This window comes from Salvelinus alpinus, chromosome 1 (genome assembly GCF_045679555.1).
Source record: "Salvelinus alpinus chromosome 1, SLU_Salpinus.1, whole genome shotgun sequence".
Lineage (NCBI taxonomy): Eukaryota > Metazoa > Chordata > Actinopteri > Salmoniformes > Salmonidae > Salvelinus > Salvelinus alpinus.
The window spans coordinates 43,482,577-43,492,833 of record NC_092086.1 but is presented as its reverse complement, the minus strand read 5'-3'; the positions used below and the strand labels follow the sequence as shown (position 1 = coordinate 43,492,833).

General features: G+C 42.7%; 1 non-coding gene and 1 pseudogene across 1 annotated transcript; both read right to left on the bottom strand.

The window, feature by feature from the left end:
• Positions 1 to 1,149: 1,149 nt before the first annotated feature.
• On the bottom strand, positions 1,150 to 8,869 carry LOC139561421 (phospholipase B-like 1; annotated as a pseudogene).
• trnar-ccu (transfer RNA arginine (anticodon CCU)) lies at positions 6,943 to 7,015 on the bottom strand. The gene has a single exon. It is a non-coding gene; the product is annotated as a tRNA-Arg (tRNA).
• Positions 8,870 to 10,257: the final 1,388 nt, after the last annotated feature.

Genomic DNA, 10,257 nt, shown 5'->3' with positions numbered 1-10,257 from the left:
AAATAGACAGTAGGGCAGTCCCCAGAGAGCCTATCAGAGGGGAACAGAAACTAGATGAGCTTCCTGCTTAATGTCTTCAACCCCACTTAACTCAAATGAAAGCACTGAACAAGACACTTGCTGTGAAACACAGATAAAAATACACATTCTCCATTAGCCTCAATGGCATTCCTTACCTGCAGTGTGATTGCGCCTTGCCTGCATTTTGTATATGATGAACCATAGAAACATTGCCAGGATGGAGCCGTTCACTACGACTACCACTGATATCCAGACAGCTGGACTCACTGCCGGGTCGTACTGGGGAGGAACATCGCTACTCCATTTTACAGGTGGGGATTCTGGTGGAAAAGGATGACAAAGTCCCCATAATACTGTATCAATGCTGCTTATTAGTGACTATGCTGCATCCATCACTAAGACAATGGGGAGGATATATATCGCCATATCAATGCCATACTATAGAGAAGCCAGTGAAATAAGTATTTTTCCTAAAAGAAGCACTTGCAGACAATAAGTGAGGACAACCAAGATTAGGGCTCTATTCAATCTGTATCGCTGTAGAAAGGTAAAGGTCATTTCCTATTGCGCCGACATCTGCAGCGCTTACAGTGAATGCAGTCTCTGCTAAAGTGGGTACATTGTCTTTAAATTCCAATCACACTAATGTTGAATTTCCGCGATACGGATTGAATAGAGCCCTTAGACAAACCAGAGCAGTGAAACTCACCTGTGGCTGGCTTTGGCTGAGGCCTTGTCAAGCTGACACAGGTGATGAGCAGTTTGTCCCACGTTGTGCCCGGATTACAGGTCTTCTTTGCCATGTCGATGCCTGGTCATGTAATTAATGCCCACACTAGAGAAACCTGCTGCCTCACTCTGTCCTCATGTAGCTGTGTGTGAACCAGAGAATAACATACAGTGAAACCATTTGGACCAGACAGAGAGAAAGACATGAGGGGAAAGAAAGGGCAACGGAGGGGAGGAGTCCCTCAACAGACATTTCAGTTCTTCCTTTTGTAGGAAAGGATGAATCACCAATGTGTCCCAAGAGAGAGAGAGATCAAACTTAAACCAGAAAAGTCATATTTGACTGGATAAGATGTGTTCAGCTGAGGGTGCACATAAAAGTGAATAAAGATATGAAAGTTATGGGCACTGTTCAAATTTATTAACAACCATAGAAAATACATTTCTGAAGTGCAGCTTTCCAAGACATCAAACATGTACAAAGTTCAAAATTATTCTTCCATGTATAAAAATAGAAACACCCACCGTAGCAGCAGGCCATGTAACAAACATGAAACATGAGATTAAGAGCCCTGAGAATTGCATTGATATTATCATAGTGAATTCAACATATGACAACATGAATTGTAATTAGTTTCAAGGTCAGGATTTGATTATAATACAAAGGGTACTGAATTTTAATCTAGGTTTAGGTCATTGACCTGAATTTAAAAAGATAGTATTTGGCACCGAACAAACCAGGCTTCAGTCATTTTCTACATTGATTCAGCGTGTTTCAAATGTCTAAATGACGGCAATACAGCAGCAACTCTTAGTCAATGTCCAAGACATAGGTCAACTGAGTGCATGAAGAAAAAAGTAGGTAGGCTAATTGACAAAACACACATAAAATAAGAATCCCTTAAGCTGGATCATTATTGCAGCATTTCTCCGAGGCTGATTTACTATATTGGACTGTAAATAAAGATGATAGACTTTAATACTATCTGCATTAACCGCCCTCCTCCATTACCCTAACCCCATAGGCAACTCTTCAAACCTCCCCCCCCCCCCCCCCCCTCCTCTATGGCACCTCTCTCAGGGCATGAAGAGTGCAGGCTGCATGCTGATGAAGCGGAGGTCGTAGTGGTCTGGCAGACCCTGGTGAGCCGTGCTATTGAAGTCCTCCCAGGAGAAGGGAGGGAGGTCGCCCTGCATCGTGGGACCGTTCACCGCCTCCGCTCTGAAATCCTGCGCCATGTGGAAATCAGTCACCTACAGAGAGAGACAGATGTTTATTACATTATCTTAAAATATTTAGAGATCGAACTGAATGAATGCTAGTAAAAGTTCTGCCTTGGTGTCATAGCATCCTCCTGGGCTGGGGTCTTTCTCCATCAGGTCATTACGGCAACAGATGGACTTGCATGGGTCACCCTTGGAGTAGGGGTCATTTTTGTAGTCTGAAAGAGAAAGGAACATGGTTAACAGCTACTCAAAGTGAGAGCTGAGAGAATGTCGAGAGGAAATTAACTAAAGGAAATAACTAAAAGCTAACCAGAGTAAAAAGAAATGGCCACAGTTAAAGGCAAGGAACGTAGGCGCACCGTTGTATCTCATGATGTGTTTGAGGGAGTCGAGCTCCTTAACCTCAGCCTGGTCCCGACGAAAGATCTTGGCCCGGGGGCAGAGGTCATAGGAGAAGTCCTCCCCGTACTCCTCCCACATCTTCCCATAGCCACTCAGGGTGTAGATCTTTGGGTGGAAAGGCACGTTATAGGAGGGCCAGTAACCTGGGAGAGGAAGATCTTGCTCAATTACCATCTCCTCCACAGATTTTATCTCTGCTAAGTTTATGCTTAAGATGTACATCTATTGGCAGTACTATATCCATATCTGTGTTCCTCACCCCTGCGCAGGGCCCGAGTTTGGTCAGAGAACGTGTTGAAGACGTTGTTGGTGGTCTGGGTCATCATCAGGCCATTGCCCAGGAGGTAGAAGTCATCCAGAGACACCAGGAAGCCTGTGTAGAGGGTGGTCTCACAGTATCTGTACTGTTTAATTCTGAAGCATGTTAACAACATTGACAGTTTTCATGAATAAAAAATATACACATTTATATGAAAATGCAGAGGCGCTACACCTAGCGCTTCCAAAATATTGAAGTATCTCTTCAGCCACGGGTAGTGTTTATACTGTCACAGCGGCCATTATACGGTGCTGTACCTACCTGCGTAGCTGCTGAAGGACAGCTTGCCCGTGGCAGTGTGGGGCTCACTGAGGTAGAAGTCCCCGTGCTTGTAGATGCGCATGGTGGCAGCGTATGTATACCAGCTAGTGGGCAAACAGCAGGTTCTCAAACCCAGGGAGCATCTAGAAGGGGGAGAGAGAGACTGGTGTTGAGTACTATAGAAACATTGATTGTAATGGATAGAGGGAAAACCATATTAAGTCAAGAACAGATCCACACTATTTGATATCACTAATGATCTGTCCAGAATAAATCTCTCAACAGCAAGAGCAGAATGACCTCTAACCTTAATGAGGGCAGAGCAGTGGCCCATTCCTGGGTAATTTGAAATGTCCGAGAGGAGGCTCAGTGCCAGGGACGAGGGCTGGAATCAGGTCCAGCAGATCTACCACCGCATTCAGGAACTGGACAGCAAACAGGGTCAGAGGCTAAGGTGGGGGAGACACCAGGCAGAAAGAGGTTAGAGATCACATTGTGCCACTGAATGATGATCCATGAATCTATTGATCCATTCCTAGATATCAGCGTACCTCTTTCCCTTGTTTCTTGGCCCAGTGTGCGACCTCCGCCTGAAGTCCGTCCATCTGGGCCACTATGAAGCCAGTGTGGTGCCACAGAGGATCAGTGCTCCTGTTCAGTTTCACCTGCTCCCTGGTACACGAGTCCTGCTTCCTGATAGAGCCAAGCACATTTCAAAACCCTCAAAGGACAGGATGCAGATCCGACCTGGCTTTTCACTATGGTTATTGGCCATCATCCCTGAGGAGAAAAAAGAAACTCACACCATGAAGCGCTCCACTGGACCTAAAACTTCAGGGTCCTTGATCAGCTGGGGATACATGTTGGCGTAGTGCCTAATCATTTGCCTGATGAAAAACAAAATAAGATTAAACATGACAATGTCGATCAGAAATTGAATTGACATGCAACAATGCCCAAGCCACTTACGGTGCAGTGAGGAAGCCCTCTAGGTATCCCGCAAGGAAGTAGGTGACCTCGTCATACTCAAGGGTCTCCCCAAACCCTGCACGGATCTCCAGTACACTCCATCCCGTTTGAGAGAGGCTGTCATTGAGGTATCCATATGCATCCCCCTCTTTTTCTATCACTCCTTCTTTCAGTTGGACAGTCTTATGTGTAGCATCCCAGTACACTGTGGCTGCTTTCAACTGTAAAGCACGCAATATACACATGTCAACTTTCAACAGAAACATTAGAGGATTTCTTAAAATTGATATTATCAAATAAAAATGTATTGGTTGTGTACACAGATTTACAGATGTTATCACAGGTGCAGCGAAATGCTTATGTTTCTAGCTCCATTTGTGCAGGATAGCCAAAACGTTTTTTTTTTTTTTTAAGTAAAAAAACATTAAATTAATCATTACAGAAACACGATGTGAGCTTTGGAAATTACTGGGTTTATCATTGATTTAAATGGATTCATTTCTGCATTTAATGGAAAAAATTGTCTCAACCACGGTACAACCCTTTACGTTTCACTGTAAGTTTCACTATCTGAGATGTCAGCCTATTTCGTCTAGCATACATGTATACACGCATTCGCTGTGTGTAATCAAATACAGCTCACAAAATAACTTCGGCTACAATGTTTCACTTACTGTCAGCACTGGCGAAAGTCGCAGCAAAAAAAAAAAAAAAAAGACACAGCCTCTTCATTTCCGTTCGAAGAAAATACAGATTTTAAATGCGTGATTTACAGATATGAATGTTACCTGAATAAATCCCACTATTCACAAAATAAAAACAGTGGGGAACTGAAAGTCTGGTTCAAGTTTATAGTTTCCTTATTGGTGGAGCCGGTGGGGAATTTATCACAAATGTGTTTAGAACAATATTAGCATAAGTGGAATCAGTTATTTGCCTTCAAAATAAAAGTTCCTTATTGAAACTGACGCAAACGGATAAAAATAGTGGAATTATACCACAATTGGATTAGATAGTGCTTAACAAGTTTGGAATGTTGTTATATAAATTCAACAAAAGACAATTATTCGTTAATTTGACAAAAAAGTTAGTTGAAATTGCACTGCAGATGTATTTGAATTCAGAATTGCATTGGGGGCATACTTATATGCACTGTACAGCAGTGGTGTAAAGTACTCAAGTAAAAGTACTTTAAAGTACTTCTTAAGTAGTTTTGTGGGTATCTGTACTTTACTATTAATATTTTTTTACAAGGTTTACTTTTACTTCACTACATTCCTAAAGAAAATAATGTACTTTTTACTCCATACATTTTCCCAAAAGTACTAGTTACATTTTGAATGCTTAGCAGGACATGAAATAGTCCAATTCACGCACTTATGAAGACAACACATGGTCATCTCTACTTTCTCTGTTCTGGCAGACTCACTAAACACAAATGCATCATTTATAAATGATGTCTGAGTGTTGGAATGCGCCCCTGGCTATCCGTCCATTTTTTTATCAAGAAAATGGTGCTGTCTGCTTTGCTTAATATAAGGAATTTCTAATTATTTTGATACTTTTGATACTTAAGTATATTTTAGCAATTACATCTACTTTTGATACTTATTAAGTATATTTAGAACCAAATACTTTTAGACTTTTACTCAAGTAGTATTTTACTGGGTGACTTTCACTTTTACTTGAGTAACTTTCTATTAAGGTTTCTATACTTTTACTCAAGTATGATAATTGGGTACTTTTCCACCACTGCTGTACAGCCTAATCTATGGATTGTGCACCCATGAAATGGGGTATCAGCCTACTCAGTGACATGCACAGAACACAACTATAGTTAAATAAAAGGTTAAATAAAAACAAATAAAAAATATACTAATACACAAATATTAGCATCTTAACTCTTATTGCAGGACTTTGACGTGTCAAGACCCGGTTACGAACTCGGGTCTCCGGTGTAAGAAACAGTCACTTAGCAAACTGAGCCACTAATAGTCGGCAGAACCCAGAAGATGAGGCAGACACAGCAGTACTTGAGACGGTGTTTTAATAAAGTAAAAAGGAAAGTTCTTTAGGCAAAAATATAAATCCACAACATCAAAAGTAATTCCAAGAGAAAAAGGTAATCCTCCAAGTCAAAAGGTAAATCCACAAGGTGGTAGGTACAGCAGGAAAAAGCCTCAAAAGATAATCAAAAATAAATAAACGAGAACAAAAACAGAGTACCACAAGAGTCCAACTGAAGCAACAAATGTTCACAGCATCGCTAGGGCTGGGTGCTAACTTTCAAACACAGAGCAAAGAACTGAGGAAAACTAAGGGTTTAAATACATTCAAGGGAAACGAGGCACAGGTGCAAATAATAACTGGAAACAAGGGAAAACAAAAGGGTCAAAAAAGCACAATGGGGGCATCTAGTGGCCAAACCGGAACAATCCTGGCCAAATCCTATTCAGCCTACTGTGTATATTTTTGGTGTGTAAACTCTTCACAGTTGTGTTCTGTGAGTGTCACTGAGTAGGCTGATACCCCATGTCTGGGTGCACAATCCATAGGTTAGGCTGTACAGTGCATAAACTGTAATTATGACCCCAATGCAATTCTAAATTAAAATATATCCACATTAAAAAATATATATTCTTCAAATGAACAAATCATTTTTTTGTTGAATTTATATAACAACATTCCAACTTTGTGTAGCATTATCTAGTCCAATTATGGCATGTTTTCACAATTTTTATCAGTTTGCATCCGTTACAATGACGGACTTTTATTTCAAAGACGAACCTGCCGATTCCACTATTGTTGCTTTCGCGAATATTGTTCATGACACACACGTGAATTTACCTTGATTGGTTACCCTCCGTTTTGGATTTCTCACCAGAAGCAAGATCCCATTGCATCAGCCTACAAAGTGAAACACATACGTTACCAAATATATCATCCAGAATACGATTAATGATCGAATCATAATTTCAATGAAGGAAAAGGAAATTTGACGCAAAAGAATGGTCCACCCCAGATGGGACTCGAACCCACAATCCCTGGCTTAGGAGGCCAGTGCCTTATCCATTAGGCCACTGGGGCGCGTGCGAGCGAACATGCGGGGGCGTGTCGTTTTAAATTTGGAGTAATTCGTTTACGTTCATTTCCCTAACATGCACAGCATAGCTTCAAATCAAATCAAATCAAAATGTATTGGTCACATACACGTGATTAGCAGATGATATTGCGGGTGTAGCGAAATGCTTGCGCTTCTAGCTCCAACAGTGCAGTAATATCTAACAAGTAATATCTAACAAATTACACAACATATACCCAATACACACAAATCTAAGTAGGAATTAATTAAGACTATATACATATATGGCCGAGCAATGTCAGAGCGGAACAGACTAAGATACAGTAGAATAGTGAATAGTATAGAACACAGTATATACATATGAGATGAGTAATGCAAGATATGTAAACATTATTAAGTGACTAAGATACCGCAGAAGGATAGAAAACAGTATATACATATCAGATGAGTAATACCAGATTTGTAAACATTATTAAGTGACTACGATAACGTAGAATAGTATAGAACACAGTACATATGAGATAAGTAATGCAAGACATGTCAACACTATTAAAGTGACTAGTGTTCCAATCCTTAAAGTGGCCAGTGTTTTCTAGTCTATGCCTATAGGCAGCAGCCTCTAATGTGCTAGTGATGGCTGTTGAACAGTCGGATGGCCTTGAGATAGGAGCTGTTTTTCAGTCTCTCGGTCTCAGCTTTGATGCACCTGTACTGACCTCGCCTTCTGGATGATAGCGGGGTGAACAGGCAGTGGCTCAGGTGGTTGATGTCCTTGATGCTCTTTTTGGCATTCCTGTGACACCAGGCGCTGTAGATGTCCTGGAGGGCAGGTAGTTTGCCCCCGGTGATGGGTTGGGCAGACCGCACCAAATCAAATCAAATTGATTTATAAAGCCCTTCTTACATCAGCTGATATCTCAAAGTGCTGTACAGAAACCCAGCCTAAAACCCCAAACAGCAAGCAATGCGGGTGTAGAAGCACGGTGGCTAGGAAAAACTCCCTAGAAAGGCCAGAACCTAGGAAGAAACCTAGAGAGGAACCAGGCTATGAGGGGTGGCCAGTCCTCTTCTGGCTGTGCCAGGTGGAGATTATAATAGAACATGGCCAAGATGTTCAAATGTTCATAGATGACCAGCAGGGTCAAATAATAATAATCACAGTGGTTGTCGAGGGTGCAACAGGTCAGTTGGCTTTTCATAGCCAATAATTCAGAGTATCTCTACCGCTCCTGCTGTCTCTAGAATTGAAAACAGCAGGTCTGGGACAGGTAGCACATCCGGTGAACAGGTCAGGGTTCCATAGCCGCAAGCAGAACAGTTGAAACTGGAGCAGCAGCACGGCCAGGTGGACTGGGGACAGCAAGGAGTCATCAGGCCAGGTAGTCCTGAGGCATGGTCCTAGGGCTCAGGTCCTCCGAGAAAGAGAGAAAGAAAGAATTAGAGAGAGCATACTTAAATTCACACAAGGCACCGGATAAGACAGGAGAAATACTCCAGATATAACAGACTGACCCTAGCCCCCGACACATAAACTACTGCAGCATAAATACTGGAGGCTGAGACAGGAGGGGTCGGGAGACACTGTGGCCCCATCTGACGATACCCCTGGACAGGGCCAAACAGGCAGGATATAACCCCACCCACTTTGCCAAAGCACAGTCCCACCCTCTGGAGAGCCTTGTGGTTGCAGGCGGTGCAGTTTCCATACCAGGCGGTGATACAGCCCAACAGGATGATTTCAATTGTGCATCTGTAAACGTAAAGGTTGAAGAGGCTCTGTTGTGCCGCCTTCACCACTGCGGTCCCGTCGATGTAGATAGGGGGTGTACCCTCTGCTGTTTCCTGAAGTCCACGATCATCTCCTTTGTTTTGTTGACATTGAGTGAGAGTTTGTTTTCCAGGCATCACACTCCCAGAGCCCTCACCTCCTCCCTGTAGGCTGTCTCGTCATCGTTGGTAATCAAGCCTACTAATGTTGTGTTGTCTGCAGACTTGATGATTGAGTTCGAGGGGTGCTTGGCCACACAGTCATGGGTGAACAGAGAGTACAGGAGGGGGCTGAGCACGCACCATTGTGGGGCCCCGGTGTTGAGGATCAGCGGAGTGGAGGTGATGTTTCCTACCTTTACCACCTGGGGCGGCCCCTCAGGAAGTCCAGACCCAGGGCCTCGAGCTTAATGATGAGCTTGGAGGGTACTATGGTGTTGAATGCTGAGCTATTATCAATAAACAACATTCTTACATAGGTATTCCTCTTGTCCAGATGGGATAGGGCAGTGTGCAGAGTGATGGCGATTGCATCGACTGTGGATCTATTGGGGCGGTTAGCAAATTGAAGTGGGTCTAGGGTGTCAGGTAAGGTAGAGGTAATATGATCCTTGACTAGTCTCTCAAAGCACTTCATGATGACAGAGTTGAGTGCTACGGGGCGATAGTCATTAAGTTCAGTTACCTTTGCCTTCTTGGATACAGGAACAATGGTGGCCATCTTGAAGCCTGTGGGGACAGCAGACTGGGATAGGGAGATTGAATATGCCCGTGAACACACCAGCCAGCTGGTCTGCGCATGCCCTGTGGACACGGTTAGGGATGACGTCTGGGCCGGCAGCCTTGCGAGGGTTAACACTTTTACAGTGCCTTGCAAAAGTATTCATCCCCTTGGCATTTTCCCTATTTTGTTGCATTACAACCTGTAATCTAAATAGATTTTTATTTGGATTTCATGTAATGGACATACACAAAATAGTCCAAATTGGTGAAGTGAAATGAAAAAAAGAACTTCAAAATATATATATTTTAAACGGAAAATTGGTGCGTGCATATGTTTTCACCCCCTTTGCTATGAAGCCCCTAAATAAGATCTGGTGCAACCAATTATCTTCAGAAGTTACAGAATTAGTTAAATAAAGTCCACCTGTGTGCAATCTAAGTGTCACATGATCTGTCACATGATCTCAGTATACATACACCTGTTCTGAAAGGCCCCAGAGTTTGCAACACCACTAAGCAAGGGGCACAATGAAGACCAGAGCGCTCTCCAAACAGGTCAGAGACAAAGTTGTGGAGAAGTACAGATCAGGGTTGGGTTATAAAAAAATATCATAAACTTTGAACATCCCACAGAGCATCATTAAATCCTTTATTAAAAAATGGAAAGAATATGGCATCACAACAAACCTACCAAGAGAGGGCTGCCCACCAAAACTCATGGACCAGGCAAGGAGGGCATTAATCAGAGGCAACAAAG